We start from the raw sequence: 18227 nt of genomic DNA, 5'->3' as shown, positions 1-18227 counted from the left end.
CTCCATTCATAAGCTTAACCTTCCTAATATCTTGCTAGACAAACTTTCTGCAACTTAGAAAGCTAGACAAGCACTAATACATAGCTTTATTGTTCTATTTGCCCATGTCTTTTCTACAGCTTAAATAATTTTTCTGCTGATTTATCTCATGACTGTTGCTTTTAGCTCCACTGACAATTCTGCTGCATCTGAGGTCTGCCTTCTGCAGTTTTCCTAAAACCCTCTGAATTTTATGGATTCCCACAATTCCCCCTCTCTGTTCACCCAAAAAGAAACCTTCATAATCGTGTCATTTATTACTTGTGTTTCATAGCCTTACTATAATATTTTTGCTTATTATCTGCTTAAAGCCTGTTCTTGCTGACACTAAGCATTGCTATATTACAGCACAGCAGTTTAATGCTGTGAAGGTCCAGTCAGTGGAAAGGGCATAAATCACACCTGACAATAGTTACAAGTCATTGTTCAAAAAACTCTTGTTGATTCCAGGGTCTTAACTCAAAACCTTCCTCCATTTCTGTACCTACATCCACCATCTCTGTGAGATTTGAGCACTTTCTGTGAATCCACTTCCTACTTCTCTCTCTTGTATGATAAATCTTCTTTGACCATTTTGTTCATCATTCATCGCACACACTGAAGTATGCAGGGTATTACTATTAATATCACTACGAAAACACCCAATACATAGAGACCTATCTTGCAAAGTTCCCTTAGCCAAGGTTCAAAGCTCCATTCCTGGAACAAAACATCTAACCAGGACCCACCATCTTCTTTAATTTGGGCTGTCAAATCTTTCAGCTTTTGTATGCTTTTGTGGATGGATTCAGAACAATCTGACAGGTTCATACAACACAATCCTTCAAATTCCTCACAACCATGTCCTTGTGCCGGTAAAAGAAAATCAATTGCTGCTCTGTTTTGAAGGGTAGCATGTCTAACACTATCAACATCGGTCAACATGTCACTGATTGCAGTGGATGTGGCATTAGTTTGTTTATTCAGCCAACATCCAACCCGATCTAATTGTTTCAATGCCAGTGCTGAAGCCCAACTGGGGTAAAAAAAAACCTGCTGAAACCCTTTTTGCAGCATTCCAAGGTATGAAATCACTTTTACAGTTCTCATCATAATGATGAGCAGCTCTTGTTCCCCTTTGTTTCTTTCTCATGACCACTTTGGCAGTGGGTGTAATTACAGTGAGCATCCCAATGCGACATGAGCCACCTTCAAGGTGTGATGGAATGCCCTGCGAAGCCCTATTCCCACAAATGAACCAATATCCCTTGGGCAATTGTCATGGATATTGGTCAGCCGCAGAAAGCACATCTGAACTGTTTGAAAAATTACACCAAAACCTTAAGTTTCTGTATGCAAAATAATGGGGAGTAACATTGTACTTTGGAGGATCACTTTTTGCCAACCACTAGCTGTAAAGGTAAAGCAAAATTCCATTCTTAAAGAACTAAGGATTTCCAATTCTTGGGGTTCAGATACTGCTCTGGGAAGTTTTTTGGTCCAAACGTTCCAATTCAATGCAGGATTGTTCCCATTGTCAATTTCATCTGTCTCACCAATGGATTGTTTTTTGACCAAAGGCAAATCTTTTACTGACACACCAACCAGACAGGTTGAGAAAGGTTTTTCTGGTTCTGAAGTAGACAAACATATAGTGTCTGAGCCAGCTGCCTTGGCTAAGGTCACCCAAACATTTGTTTTTGGTTGTCCCACAGGCAAAGCTGCACAACAAAAAACAATTAAAACCCACCAACACCAACATACAATTTGATTTTGCTCCATTCTGTTCATGACTTAAGTTTTGGCAAAATCCTCACACATATATCAATTTAAGAACTTTGCTTTTGACCTTAAGATAAGATTTGACTTTGAAGATCCAATAGAAGGGATCTACAACCTAACAAAAACAAAAACCCCACACTTTTGCCAAAAATCAGCTCTACGAAACAAACATTTGGCATCCAATTGACACACTTATAAATAACATTGACACAAAATCAGAGTTTGCAGGTTCCACTGATGCACAAGGAACGTCGGGCGTGACCCGGGATCCCTCTGTTCGGCTCACATCTGCGTACTTGCTTCCTCGGTTTTAGACCCACCAACACGTTCTGGGGTGCGATATGGTTTGACGTTTTTGGCTTGGACCCACTAATTCCTGCACCTGTAGAGACAGAAGCATACCCTTTGCCCCAAGTGATTAATCGGAAAGGACCTTCAATTTGTCCAGTCTCAGGGTTTCTAATTAAAACAGGAGGATTTTCTTTCAGTTTCGCCTGTGTGTTATTTGAAAAATGCCTAAAAATCGCTGTATCATGTTCTGCAACCGAACTGTTTAAAAAATTAAAAACATACAAAGCTTTGTTCAACCTCATATGTGATGTTACCTCTACTCCCCCTCTCTGTTGATCTAGAATGAGTTTTAATGTCTGATGTGCCCTTTCAGTAATTGCTTGGCTTGTGGGAGAGTGAGGAATACCAAAGATGTGACAAACACCCCATTCTTTTAGAAATGTGGCCAATTTTTGAGATATATATGTGGGACCATTGTCAGTTTTTACTTTCACACAAAGATACAGTAGCATTCAACTTTTGGACGTTTCTGTCAGTGCCTTTGCCACTTTTTTCTCACGTATTTATGGTGGCCATGAGCTAGAATCTGTTCTTGTATGCCATCTGAAGTGCAGCCCAGTTAATTAATTTAGCACTGGGAACTGGACTCCTAACATTTCCTGCGAAGAGAGCCCAAATACTCAGCTATTCATTACCATTTGAGAAAACTTGAATAAATTGATAATCCTAGCTTGGTGCCTCCTCCCTCTTCCAAGCCCAGTGGCCTCAAGGAATCAGTCTTCTTTCAGGACATGGGGGGCAACTCTTGTGATGCAGGTTTCTGGCAGAGAGGGGTCCACCTAGCACCCTGCTTTCATCCCATGGGGGCTGACTCCTAAAGAGTAGGAGTTTCACATAGAGGCAGGGAAGACTGACCTTACAGTAGGCAGGGGTATGGACAGCAGGTAGCAGATGGGATAATGTCCTGCGATGAAGGTAGGGGTGGCTCACAAGGATGTATTGAAAAATGACATTGGACATTTTGGTTGCTTCAGAAGCCCACACTGCTACGACAGACCTGTTTGTCATCTGAACCAAGCCCTGCTTAGTGATTTGCAGAAGGGATAACCAGTTGTGATTTCTGCATGGAGAGTTAGGAGACATGGCAGTGTTGAAGCAAAGCATCTCCCCAAACATTGTTTATCTCAGCAGTGATGGTGGTTACTATGAGCTTTTAGAGTGAGCAAACACTGCCTCCTGGGGATCAGCCCTTCAAGTAAGGGTGGGCCTGCTTAGGGAAGGCAGCGTTCATGCACTCTGAGTGACTGTTCTATAGATCAGGTTTTATGATAGGCAGAAACTTCCCCAGAGCATTTTTTTAAAATAGTAACTGGGAACAGCAGTAATGTGTCCATTTTCGCCAAGCTAGTCATTCTGTGCAATCTAGATAATGGGATTATTGCCATCCTGTGAGTTGGGGACCCCATGAATGACACCAGAACATGTTCCTACAAAATTAATGGGTAGGCAGGAGTTCTGCATTTGAAAATCTAATCTTAAAACCTTGGAGACTGATTAAATTACATCTCTGAGCCAGGAACAAAATGTAGCTTCATGAAAATTGTGCTCTTGCCCTTTTTTTTTTCTTTTTGTTAGCACTGGAGAATGATTTGGGGCTTCAGTGGCTGTTAAAAAGTGTATTCTAATCTCATGATTATTTAGTCAGATGTTAGGAACTTCAGTACTTGTCCAGAACTCTACTACTGGTAATATGAACCTACAGGGAAGGGTAATCTATTTTAGTCTTACACCCATCTTGGTGGCTTCTGGACAGCCAACAGTTTGTCTGAGAGAGGATGGTTGTTGGATGGTTATTTTCCAGATTTTCTTTAAAAGCAAAGACTTCTCTCATACAGAAAAGCATAAGCAAGTATCTTCATTTGGATTCATGAATATGCCTGTTTTCCAGCAGCCTGTAGGAGATTTTTTTTTATTATCCTCCCTTCTTTCAAGCCTGTATAGTGTTTATCTGTCAGTAAGAATGGAAGACAAGACCCTCTGTTGAAAGGGGTGGGAAGAAAAGTGCTTTGGTTGATGCAGTGACTGTTATTCCAGTATAGGATGTTTATATGGTTTTTTTCTGATTTCACAGGAAATACTCTGAGCTACACATTTACAGAGCCACGTTGGCCGACGCTGGGGAATACGTGTGCAGAGTGAGCAGCAAGCTAGGAAATGACAGTACTAAAGCCAGTGTTATCATCACAGACACCAATGGTAAGGCTTGACTCGTTATTTTATTGTCACATTCAGAAAGACTATGTGTTTAAGCTGCCAACTGGACAAAGGGCTTAGAAGCAGGACAAAGCTTGGCACATGACGTGGAAGCACTGAAATCTTTTAGATATACTAAGAAAAGTAGTTGAGCCTGACTTGTCTGTTATGTGGTTGAGATGTTCAATTTGCCTTACAGGCAAATGGGCTGTCTCCTACACATTTCAGGACAGATGAGCATTTTCTGTGTAACACCAGGTCTAAGACACAGTCTAGTCAAGATTACAAAATGATGGAAGGAATATTATTCTAATTCCTGTTATGCACAGTGAGGGAAGTTGCATTTAACCTAAAACATATCACAGTCTGAACTGCTAAACCAGCACTTCTCACTTTAAATAATATTTGTATTGCTCTGATTGCCACCATTTTTACTTTCACATATGTTGATATGTTTTTGTTTTGATTTCTAAAACAATAAACACAAAGGCATGAATGTATCTGAAGGAAAATTATTCAAAGGCTTGAGTGTGATTCAGATGCTTTAATTCAGGTATTGTAATTTGAGGTTGGTTGTGATTTAAACTGAAATCATGTTTTTCCAGTATGGCTTTGGCTAATTCAGGTCCCATCATTCAAACGCCAGTGTCCAGCCAGTTGTGAAGTACAAAAAAAACGTATCCATATTAGCAAACAAAGCTGAAGTTCTCTACATATCATAGATGAGTTAAAGATGTTATAGCAATGTGAATTTACCAGGCATGCTTTTCTGTTCCACATTTCTGTGCTCTTAAGTGGGAGATAGGCATTTACGTAAACAGAAAACCAAATGTAAACCTTTTCCAGTGGGATTTGTCTTTGTCTGTCTGTTGTTTTGTAATCACACAGCAATTGCTTGACTGTATTCACTTTGTGTATTTGCTATTCTATTTCATCAACTAAAGAATCTCAAGTGCTAGAATTTCATTCTAGCTGTATGGTATTATAATCATAAGCAGATGTCAGGAGACTGATATAAAAGATCAAGTGTTATTTACTGGAATGTTGTTAAGAGGGAAAATAGGTAGGTGTTTCTGTTTCCATGAATACAAATTTTGGTTGCTCATTAGCTGCTTACATGGAAAGCTCCTATACAGTTTCCGTAACTCAACTGTAGGCACTGTGCCTAGGCAGTGTTACAGATAAATGCAAAAAAAAAAAAAAAAAAAAAAAAAAAAAAAAAAAAAAAAAAAAAAAAGCTTGACCATTTTCTATTGCTCTCTCAGACAAGGAGAGTGTCATGGGAGTGCATGCAGGAACCTCATTCCTTTGCTATGTGACATGGATTTTTGAACTTCCTTTTGGGCTATGCTGAATGAATGACTGCAAAACACTCCTGCTGCAAGAGGGTAGGAGCTTGGTCCAAGTAGAAAGTATTTGTGTCAAGCCCTGCTATGTGCATCCATAACATATATGTTAAAATCTATCTAATTGTGTTATGAAGTGTAAGTTGTTTAAAATACAGCCATGCATGCCAACGCAGGGCCAACTGGAATCCAAATCTGCCAGCTGGCTCTTGTCTGTAAAGATCTGAACTGGAAACTCAATGATATCTGGACTGGAACATCTCAGTGTTATTTGATCATCTAGACTCAGACATGGCAGCATTCATTGGTGGAATAAATCAATCATGCATATTTGGTTGCTATACATACATCTGAGCCCCCTCTGCTTACTGTTCCTCATAAATTACCAATAAAATTGTTCATAATTTTCCTGCTAATGGTGGAATTTTCCACCTGGATTTGAGAAACAGCATGGGCAACATCTGGTGACTTAAGAGCAATAGATCCTTATGGCCTCAAAGGGCAACATCTGCCTTGCAAACAGGGATAGACCCCCTGCATGGGTGACCTTCTCACCCCTCCTTCCCCTGCATTCCCTGACCTCTTCCCCTTGCTAGCTTAATGACAGATTTGGGATCCAAACTCGGTAATGAGCCCTGAAGGGCAGTCATTACTTGGGTCCTGTATAGCTGGGAGGTCCTGCAATATTCATAAGAAAGAAAGAATTTAAAACTAAAAGAAAAAAAACAAAATGGCAAACAAAAATCCAGTATATTTAACTCTTGTTATTACCTGTTAATGGGCTTTTGGGGGAGCTCTTGAGGTCCAGTGTAGTACAGGAGTCCCTGTAGAAAACTAAACTGTAGGTATCTGAGAAGGCTGAGTCTCTCTAAGTGAGCAGAGAGATTGCTTTCTTCTGACTCCAGCAGGTAGGGTAACAGTGAGGTAAAGAAAAATGCGCCAGAGGGCCTGACTTTCCTATGATACTGGTCTGGTGATACTGGTCTGGTCTGCTGTGTGAACCATAACTTAAATTATGACCTTTAATTTAGTGACCTCACCTGGTCATATTTATTATGTATGCCTTGCTGTCTGCAAACTAGTTCTTCCTTTCTCTTTGTGCTGGTTACTTTAAGAGTGAGGGTAGGCAAGATAATGGGCTTTCTAGGAATGGGGTTATTTTTATTTCCACTATAAGGTTAGTGCTTTTCAGTATCTAAAAAATAAAAATCTGCATATAAACTCCCTAGAATTTTGTCAAACTAGGAGTATTTTAGCTGAAATTTTCTTTACTGGCATATGCCATGAAAGAGAACCCCAGAGCCAGACCAAAGGCCTTGTCTCTATTATCACCTACCAGTGGACATTAGGAAAAAACATAGGAAGAACAAGGCAAATGTGTTGGTGTTTTCTCCCCAAGAATACAAAAAGCCATAAATTTTCTACCTCCAAGGTTGCTGTTTTCAATTCTCTGCTCCAAGCATAGAAAAATTAATTATTTCTCGATAAAACAGTTGTAAAATATTTTTTGTTGTTTTCAGTGAGCAAAGACCTTTTTTTTTCCTGATCTCATTCCCCGGTAAACTTTTCTATCTAAAACAGTAATATTCAGTGCAATAGTAACTCCTTTCCTTCTTACTATTATAAACCTTGTTGTTATTTAAAAATGCCAAATTTGCTTTTGTGCAAGATTTTGCTACACATAAACGTGAACATACATCCCACACAAACAGTTTTATTCTACACAGACTTTTAAATTTCTCCAGTTTTACTGAAAGATATATAAATTTTTGTAGATAGAGCCACGTGTGTGGATTAAAAATGTAACAAATATAAAAATAGCTAGACAAACACAATTTTTACCAGTCTTAATAGCAAGTGACAGGAGCTATTCTCTTAAATTTATAATGAGCGTAACTTGCCCACAGGATATGAGCTGCCTTCTTATTTTCATTCACTCATACTCACATATGCTCACCTAAGATTGTAATTGAGGTCAGAAGAGAGGCATGAAGTTCTCCTGGTGGTGTATAAATAGTACACAAGTTTGCTAATGCAATAGTAACTGCTTTTTTTGTGCATCCTCATTTCTTACTTTACCCAGGTGAAATTCTGTGGTGAATTTTTCAGGGATTTTCTCATCAGCATAGGACCTTATTATACTTGATGAATAACACTGACAGAATACTTCACAGCACACCCAAAGCTTTCAACTTACTCACAAAACCCTGTATTTAGGCAACTAGCTAAGTGATGTCTTTTTGATAAAGAGTCAAGCATGCTCTATCTGCACGTGGTGTCAGTCTTTTCCATTAAGACCTGTTGGCCTGATTCTTATGCCTCTCTGAGGATGTCTTCTGTGCCCAGCATGTTTCAGGGTACAAAAGGGTGGATTCATGCAGAGATATTTCAAAAGCCAGAAATCTGCAGTGCTGGTTCTGCTGGGCTGTGTGGGTGGGTTTTGGGTGGACGCTGTTCCGTGCTGTCTGTTGGAAAGTGAGTTGATGTAGTTTGACTCATCATTGTGAATGGCTGGGGCAATTCTGCCTGACTTGATGGTGCTGTTGACTCAGGTGATCTGTTAATGTATCTCAATTGCAGGCAGAGGTGAACCTTGGTAAATTCATTAGCTACACAGCGGCCTATGCAGGCTTTTGATTTTGCATCCATAGGACTTGCAGTAGTAGTAACAGCTCCAAGTCATACAATAATCAACAAGAATCTGACACTCATCATTCATTCAATTTTAATTTGCTCTTCCTCTTCTGAAGACAGACAGTAGCTTAGCTTCAAGAAGATGACTGAGAAATAAGTAAGTAAAAATATCTTATATCTAGTACTCATGGAGCATGTGACAAACGGTGAAATACTTCAAGTGCAGAAAAAGTCCCTTCTTCTGTTCAAGACTTGATTAAAATAGATCAGGGTACTCTCTAGCATAATTGCAGGCAATCTGGGACATAGTTTGTTTTTGACTGGCTGGCATAATGAGTCAGTTTCTCACCTGGAGCAAATCAGCATTTACATACTTGGACTGAGGGCAATGTCCTTTTAATCTGACTCTGGTCAGTAGTTTCTTGGAGGAAAAAGGGGAAAAGTATGGTAGTTTTTAGAACCTAAAAGTTAGTTTAGCCACTGGATCACCCTGTGTCTTTTACCACATATGCCTGCATGCCTCTGAGGCCCCTGACTACAGCCTTTCCAGCCTTCTACACAACTCTCTGCTCTGGCATCTATAGACCAAGTGACAGAGATGGAGAAAGTGCTCCCCTTTCCTCAAGGTGTATGTTAGTTTGTGTCATTGTTTGTATAATTCAGATGGTATCACCCTAACAACACAAACAATTCAAAAGACTTAAAACTTACATCACTGCCAGAAAGTACACCTCAGGATGACAGAAAGTTTGTTTGCAGCTCCAATGACCTATGATGTCTGAATTCTTTTCAGAGCCCAGGTTGTTGTTCCTGTCAGGGTTCTCAGAGTGACCTGCAAGTGCTGAACTAAAACCTGTGGGCTCAACCAAAATTCCTTCAGCTTGCTCAAGCAGCCTTTTTTGCATTAGGCCTCTGACAAACTAACTGGGGGCAAAAAAGCTGTGAGGGCTTGCATAGAGCTGTTCACAACAGCAGCTGTAAGGCTCTTAAATATTTGGTTATCCTGGAGAAAAGGTTTTGACTGAGGAGGGGAAAGACCTCCTGCCTGACAGCCGTACAGCAGAGCTTGTTGCCCATGCAACAAGTCCTCTCAACAGCCCAATTAAAGTTCCCTGTCTGGAAGGATGGATCAACATATCAAGGCCATGGGGTTACTGGGAGTCTTGTATGTTATGAAGGAGTTCTTCCCTGTTATGTCAGGCTAAACAGCAGAAGATGATGGCCTGAGTACTAAGGAAATAGGACTGAGAAGCTGCAGAGGCCTGCTATTTACAACATCCCCAGACAAGGATCTCTCATGGATCCTTCAGTATTTTTATATAAGTTAGCCCCTGCACAAGCATACAGTTTCAGGAAACAGCACTTCACCAAGACTTAGTATTCCTAAGTGCCAGGAGACAGAACTGGTTATAATGAGGTAGCTGCTTCTCCTCAGAACTTAAATGTGATGATGAAGACAGGGCTGCAGGCTGCCGTCTGCATACCCAAGGAGACTGCAGCAGTGAAAGTATTATGATTGAAAAATGGTCCCAGCTCTTTCACCTCAGGCAAGTACTGATGGTCTGCTATGAGAAGGGTCTTTTTTGTTTGTTTCTTGTGTTCAGACAGCTTGCCATGTGGATCTGTTCTAGCCTTCTCAGGCACTGTAAAACATCCTTCTTATGGTTGTGGTGTACTGTGTGCAGTAAGCAATACGCACAATTGCTGTGTCTTCCAAATTTTAGCATCCACTGTTAGTGTTGCTAACACGAATGTTATTAGTGGAGCTTGGTAAAGTGTGACTTTGCCACATGTTTTCCAAATGTATTTCTCAGCACGTTTCAGGTGTAGGAGGCTCTGGCTGTGGGGTTTTTTCCACTGGCAGCTTCCCGTTGGCATTTGTACTAACACAGCTGGGCTGGGGAGGTGCCAGTAAGAAATGCTTCATCAAGCTCCGCACAGGCACTAAATGGAACATGGTTGCTTTAATGGTGAAAGAAAAGTTTGCTCCAGTAGTGCCAGATGCTGAGCTATGCAGCTGTCAGACCTGTTCCATCTCCTGACGTGACTAAGAAAGGTTAATTGCTCAGACAACCCAGCTGCACAATAGAGAAATTGCTGCTATGCCCAAAAAATGGTCCTGAAAGCTGCCTGGCTACAGGCCACTGTGTTCCAAGACCTAATGCAAAGGTTTTGATCTTAAAAATTTTAATTATGATACACACTGCATGCCATGCATTGCTGGCTGCCAAGGAAATGCTGCATAACATGTTCTCTCCCATTAGTGAGATGAAACTGGGATGTACTAACTAGGCAAATAGTACATTTGCCAAAAAAAGCTGTACCAAAATGGAAAAAAAATACAAAAGAAGAGCAAGCAAGTAAGAAGTTAAAATGTAGAGCCAATATTAAAGTTTAACAAGAAGGAAGTTGAAGGGAAGGCATTGGGACTAGTTTTGTCTCTGGTCAAGTTTCTGTGAACTCTGGAGACAATGAGCAGAGAACCATTGGAATCCAGATTCACAAAACAGAATAAAAACATTCTGGAGTTTCTCTTTCCTAAATCTCTTATGAGGTATTTTTAAAATTCTGTGTGTTTGACCTGCTTGGGGATTCTTGGTGTGCTTTGAGGTTTCAGGGCAAGACATTTCTCTTGGCATTCAGGGCCTTTCTCCAGCTGTAGAGCTGAAACTTGTGCAGCTGCATTGAACTGCACCACTTAATGTCTGAAATGTGTTTTGAGAACTTGGGAAAGTCCAAGACTGTTGATGAATACAGCTGAAGAGTGATTTCGTTCACACCTAAAAAATTGCACTTGTGGCTTGTGGGGACAGCAGAGCACTCGCAAATCAATGCTGTCATTGGAACAAGGTCTCTGTGCAAGTCTGTGAAACCTAAACAAAGGCTTTCTACATTTTGCGTTCTCCCATCTGCGCGTTTTGCATTAACAAGGATCTGAATATGGCAACATCATCCCCCTTAGCCATCAGCTGGTTCAACCAGTGAGTGCAAGCAGTCCGTGCCAGTATGTAAGTAGCAGCAGTGTATGGACATCTACAGAGGACCAGTATGGAAGCACAACTTTTCCCATCTCTTCAGCAAAACAACTGTTTGATTTCTATCACTGAGTCCCCAGCAGTCGATGAGGGACAGGGTTTGCATGTGTGGCTCAGAAGATTTCCCTGAAGCAGCAAGTGACACTATTGGGTGTACTTACCAGCAATTCAAGTGATATGAACAGAGACACGTCGTTGCAAAATTTAACTGCCTAGAAGCATAAGGAGTGAATACTCACACTGACGTCTTCCAGAAACAGAGCCATCTGCATGATTTCTCCCATTGCCACTGATCAGTTATTTCCAGAGGAAAATGAGAGATTGAACAACTGGCTGCTTTCAGGAGCAGGCTTTTTTCTTCAGTTTTGCTAGTAGGCACCATCATTTTTTGTTTTTTTCCCTGAAAAGAAACTTCTGCAAGCTGATATCTGATTGAAGCCTCTGCCCACTGGAGCAAAATTTAAACTTCCTTCTTTGAACACCTTTTTCTTCTTTACCTTGTGCATTCTGGAGCTGAATGCTGCTTGAGGATCATCTGACACCATATTATAACTTCTTGTTGCCTCTTGTGTTTTCCAGAGAGTACCAGCAAGATACCAGTATCAACAGAAGTGACAAAAACTTCTTCACGTAAGTTGAATTAACAGTCTTTCTGTCTCTTTCTTTTCATTTCTTCTTGAAATTGTTTCTACAGCTCTGAAACAGCTCCTTAACAGAGAACAATTCTTCTACATCCAGCAGCTCTGTTTCTGCATATCACCTTGCACCTTGAGCTACTTCAGGGACCAAGAAATGAATGAAGAAGGATTAAGCATATATTTTACTATCTTGGGGCTGTATTGAGGAAGCAAATCTACAGTTGTCAGGCCTCAGCAGCCCAATTGAAGAAGTGTTTGTGTTGTTAGGAGCTATGTTTTAAAAAAGCTCTTACCTCCTTCTCCTATAAATCCTAGCAGCTGCTTGTGAGTTTGCTGAGTGTACAGGCACATTGATGTGCCCTCAGGAAAGTCTGTTGCCTAGACTTCTCTGTTCCTCAGGGCTCTACATACAATTCCTGGCAGCTCTGCAGGGTCTGTGAGTGTAGACAGGTAACTCACTGACAGTAATTTAACTACTGTTGAAGCTGCCTTGGCATACTAGGAGCCTTCTCCAGGTGGTTTCCTTTCAGGCTGATGGAATTTGCTTTCAGCATCCTTCCTGCAGTTACAGATTGCATACTTCCAGAGTAGCAATACTGCTGGAATTAACCCCAGTGAGAAGCTGCTTTCATTACTTAATTGTAAAGAGTTACTTTATATATGGCCACAATACAAGTACTTGTCTCTAGTGATGGCTTTGGCTGAGACAATTGTAGATAACCGTGTGTAAGCCGGGCAACCCAAGGATTTACAAGATGCACGTATCCTCCTTGGCAAAGAGGCTGGGGTCCTGCTAGCTTTTTTGGGAAAGCTATGTCTGGCAGGGACAGGTTTTAGTGTGAAATGACAGTGTTTGTAGGCTAGATCAAGGAAAACAGTGTGATTGCCAGATTTTGCATTTAGCATGCCTGCAGCCTTTTCTTTGATGCATCTGTGTGTGTGGCGACCTACTTCTGAAATCTTGGCATTGCTGCCTGACAGAAGAGACGTTGGCTGTGCCCATATTCTTTCATGTTCTCAGTGGGGCCTGTCACTGGTGCTTCACTGGAAATATATGAGACCACATAGCTAATAGCAAGTGTCCTGTAACCATTGGAACCATTTTTTGTTCAAAGAAGGTGACACGCTGGTCACTGACTCCGCTGGGCTTGCCTTGCCTTCTCCCTTGTGCAGCAAGAATGTAGTCCCTCTACTTTGCTGCCTCCTTTCCCATGGATTAAAGTTCTTGTTCTTGAGCAGTTTCTTTCCCTGCTTATGTCCCTTCAAGTGCCTGCTGTTACAGTACTGTCCTTCTCTTTACTGCTATTGTGCCGCTGGAGAGGAGGAAGCTGGGATGTTCAAAAAGCTGGCTGCATTCCTGATGAATCTCTGCACTGGCAGATTTCATGCCAAGCAGCACATCAAGGTATTGTCCCCAGAACAGCAAAAAGCAGTATGTTTAGTGGCTGCTTGTGGAGGCCTCCACATGGAGCTCTGAGGAGGTCTTCGATATGTGGCTGGAGCAGAGACCAAACCCAGACAGATGCTGTTTTTCCTGCTGTTCTATCCCCACTCTGGGTCCAGACCATGTCTTTCTCTAACACTTCATGAGTTTCCTGATGACCACTAGTGCCTGGGGTTTTGGGCACTGATTTTTTTCCAGGACTTTCAAATGAAAATAATTAAGTAGTGTGTTGTTTCTTTACTTTAAGATAGACTATTTTGAAGTGCTGGTGTTCGAATCACCAGGATGTAGATCTCTTGAAGTATTGCTACAGTTACGTTTTGATGATAGGACGAATTACAGAGCAGTCTTAGTTTTTTAGAGTGGGTTTTTTCTGCCTGAAACCAGGCTTTGTTAGGCAACAGATTCATCTTTTCTGTGTGACATGAAATGTTAAATGTTTCACTACAGAGCATGCAGTATGCCTGACCTGCTCCTTAGAATTCACAGACTGGCTGTTAGCCACCTCTACTCCACACCAGCACATTACATTGCCACCTTAGGCAAAGTATTCTCTCTTCAAATTATTCCTTTCAGCTGATAATACTTCTCAAGCCTTCTCTGGAATTCTTTTTTCATGCATGACACTATATATGATTTGTTAGATAGTAAAAGCCCATGAAGCCACCCAGTCATATGGCTCTTAATTGCTGTGTGGTTCAGGTTTCCTATAGTTCAGACCTAGATTCAGGCTACCTGCTTCTTCTCTAAACTTTTCTGATTGCTTCCTTTGTGTGATTTGTGTTGAAGTCCATTTCCTTCCACTATCCTACAAGATTATTTACCATTCTTTTTCTGTTCTTTTAACCACTTCGGGGCTGGTGCCATGTCCCATTTTGGTCTGGAATGTGTTCAGTTTTCCCTTTTATCTACAGCTCTCTGCTGAGGTGATGACACTCATAGACCCTCCTATCTTTCAAGCCACAGAAGTCCTAAACTATAGTTGTGATTGACTGAAATTCCTTACTGTTTAATAGGAGTTATGTGAGAAGAAGATAAGAAACTAGTGATTCCTGGGTGAGCATGTGGAGCTTCAAGACCTACTGCTTTCCACTTTCTTCTGATGCTGTCTGTCAGAAACAGCTGAAAATTTTACTCAGTCTTTGCCAGTTTTCTCACAGCCTTTCCTCCCAGGACTATGGAGCATTTTTGCTATAATTGATTATTTACAGTGCGCCTAGGACATGCTGAACCAACTTTGAAGTTCTTTGCTTTCTCAAGCTATCTCATTTTTTTTCTCTGCTCTGCTGGGTTTCTGACTACTGAGGAAAAAAACTAAAAATTAAAGAAATCTCTACTGGGGGAAAGATGTTCAGGCTCCTCCAGTATAGTGCTGTAGCTGTGGCTGTATTCTTACAACTTTATTGTTACTTCTGTGTGTTGCAGAACCCATGCTTAGGATACAAGCTTCAACAGAAGGAACAAACACTTCCTCCTGTAAGTATATGCAAGTTGTTTAAATTATTGCTGGCAAAACCCTTTAAATTATTCCTAACTCAGGAAAAAAAGTGTATTAAGAGATCAGGAATGACTGAGTGGGATTTCTGAACCATCGGTGCAATTGTTATTTGTTATGTGTTATTAGAACTCTCAGAGACATGCTTTTTTTATATTGAGGCTCAAACACCTTCCTTCAGAAAGGTCCAATGTGGGTTTGGGCATGGCAAAGGAGGAGGAAACTACACCAGTGTTTCCGGAATTCCTGTCCCTGCCCTCCCCACACAATGTATTGTTTCAAATACTGTCTCCTCTGCCTCTGCATCCCCTGGTCCTGGGGTAGCTGGAGCACTCTCAGGTCCAGCCATGCCCACCTGGGTGCATTTCCCTCCATCTGTATGCCAGCTGTGCTTATTAGAGTTCTTTCACTCTTTCTTCTATGCCCCACTACCCTTGGGAAGAAAATGAGGAAGGTGACAACATCATTTAGTGTGTCTTCCCTCAGTTGGGACAGAGAGCCAGAAATGGTTCTTTCCTAGGAAGGAGAGATTATCTCTCTGCTTTTCTCAGGAGCACGCTGGAAACTGCAGAGGTACCAGTGGGGAAAGTGACTCTTTTCTTCCTCTGAAGTGATGCTTCCCGGGGATTATGGTTTATGGATCAGCCATAATCCTGTACAATTGAGAACCTTTAGGAAGAGCCTTCCAGTTCTTTACTAGAACCAAATCTACCATCTATCAGGCTGGTTTTGAGCAGTCTGGAAGGCCACTTCACACAGTGGGGTTGTGGGAGGTGGGGTATTAATCTTGCCCTAAACCAGTAAGTGTTACCAGCTGCTAATAGGATGGCAGATGAGATAGACCAATGGTCTGATCTACTCTGACAATTTCAGGGCTGCTAAAAAAATGTGCTTTATAGCAAACTATACATGAATGCCCTTAACTCACGTTTAATAGCTACTGTAGAAGCACCAGGAGGAAAGGTCAAAGCCATATCTCTGTATTTTTCTAGATTTTCATCTCAGCTGATAATTTGTACATGTGTGTTGAAAGAATTAGAGAAATTTGATGGGTTATTTAAGAAGCTTTCTGCCAGCAAGGTGAGAAGAGTTGGATTTTAGCCTCTGTTTCCCCTTGATGACTAGCAGCAGAGTAGGCAGGAATAATTTCTGGAGCTGCTTGAAACAGTAGATCCTCGCTGTTCTGTTCTCAGGAGCATTAATGTATACTGCAGTTAGTACCATTCAAGTCACTAAAATAAGTTATGGAGGAGAGAGGGCAATATTGGATATTGCTGCCTGTGCTGGGTAGGAAAAGCAGGAGGGATCCAACGTTTATTGCTAACAGATGTGAATGTCTACTCACACTACAGAGTGATGAGGGAGTTGACCATGTACTTATTTTAAAGTTCTTTAGAGATTTTCTTTTCTGAATTTCCGTGTGACATGTCCATTTCACACTTGTCCCTGTCAATCTTGTAGCAGCCACAGGAGATAAAATAAACTGTGTCCTTCCACTTCTCAGACAATAGCAGATGTTTAGACAACATGCCAGCACTGTCACTGCTGGCCAGACACTGGGAAAGACCTGAAAACAGCAGAGTGACTCAGTAGGTTCTCTCCCCTAGGGCTTTCCCAAGACAACGGACATGTGGCGTGCTTTGCTTCTTTTGGAGTTTCAGTGACAGATATTCAGAGAGGAAGAAGTTTAGAAAAAAATCCCGCTTCTGTAAGACCCTCCACAACTAACATCCCAAACGTGAAGATCCCTTTTATGTTCACATATTGCTGCACTCTTCTAAATCAAGTCCACTTTGAGAGTGTGGACCTCCATTCTTAAGTAAAGGAGAAAGGCTTGACTCATTATTTTGCTGTCACATTCAGAAAGATCATGTATTAAAGCTGCCAGCAGGACTATCTATGGGCAACATCAGTCTAGAAACCCATGCTCTAAGAGCTATACTGGATCAAAAGCTGAGCATTTATAGCAGTAGGAAATGAGAAAATTGCACAGAGTCTATGGGAATATGTGTCAAATAGAAGCATTTGCTTAGCTGCACCTTGCAGCATTACCCTCGTACTTTTTTGTGCTACTTACTAAGGGCTTCTCCCAAAATGTCTGTGGAGACACTTCCCAGAGCAAAGAGCCTGGACATGCCATGTGGTCTGCATGCTTCAGATGTAATTGTCTTATCCAGGGATTCTCAGTTCAGATTTGTCTGTTTTAACAAGATAGTGAGCTAGCATTATCCCTCCATCACTTGGAACATACTCTCTGCAGAGTGCTTCCTCCTGTCCTCCATCTAGCAGGTTGATGTGATGCCCAGCTGGAGGCAAGAATTTGAATAAAGAACAGGTAGGAAGCTGATCCTACCTTGCCTGTGGCTTCTTTTTCAGAGCAATACAGAATGGGTTTGTTTAGCTTTTTCCTGGAGAGAAAGACTTATTGCTGATCATCTGTCCCATAGATGAATTTAAACTTGTTTTCTTACAGACTTTCTTGTTGGCCTCTAAAACCCGCACAGAAATTTTAAAAAGAAACAATAATTGGGTAAGAAGTGTGCCAGTTTGGATTGCTCATCCTTCCTCTCTGGAGTTATTAACTTACAAGCTCCTGGCCTGTCGCACCAAAACACTTTCCTAACACTTCATCTTCTTGTCATGCAGTAAGAGATTCCAGTATGTATATTAAATTATGACCAGATACAGCATATAGAAAGGAAGTTTGAAAAGACTTTTTGCCTGTCACCTTTTTTTTAGTACAATACTGATAAAAATGGTCAATGCTGAGCAATAAAACCTTCTGTGGCATGTTGCTAGGGTCATTGGTTTACAGAATATTTTTAACAGGAGCATCTTTGCATATACAAAGCAAAGAGCCTGGCCAATAAATCATCTGTGTATACTAAAATCTTAAAAAGCAAGTCAAGTTTTTGCTAAATTCTGCTTTCCTTCATCTGCTAAAGTGAACCCAATTCTTATCCCTTTACCTGACAGAAGTCCACTTTTAAAAACCATGATTTTTCTAAAACTCATACAAACTTTATCCAAAGCTTTTGGAACACAGAGTGCTTGGGCCCTAAACGATACAGTTTTTAGGTGGCTTTTTCTTCTGCCTTAGGAATACCCAAACCTGAAAAGACCTAATTTTTTTGGTATTTCAAGCAATTTTTTAAAGGGTAATCTTGATTTGTATCAAGTCCTCAGACCATTTAAGTTGTCCTGCTGTCTGATTTTGGAATTTTGTTTAGATTTCTTTATTTTATTTTTTAATGGTGCTCATGCTCATGCACCTACCTACCAACCGGAGTG

Source organism: Melozone crissalis, unplaced genomic scaffold (assembly GCF_028551555.1).
Source record: "Melozone crissalis strain CALT ecotype California unplaced genomic scaffold, PUWL_Pcris_2 ptg000005l_1, whole genome shotgun sequence".
Classification (NCBI taxonomy): Eukaryota; Metazoa; Chordata; class Aves; order Passeriformes; family Passerellidae; genus Melozone; species Melozone crissalis.
This window is presented reverse-complemented; position numbering follows the sequence as displayed.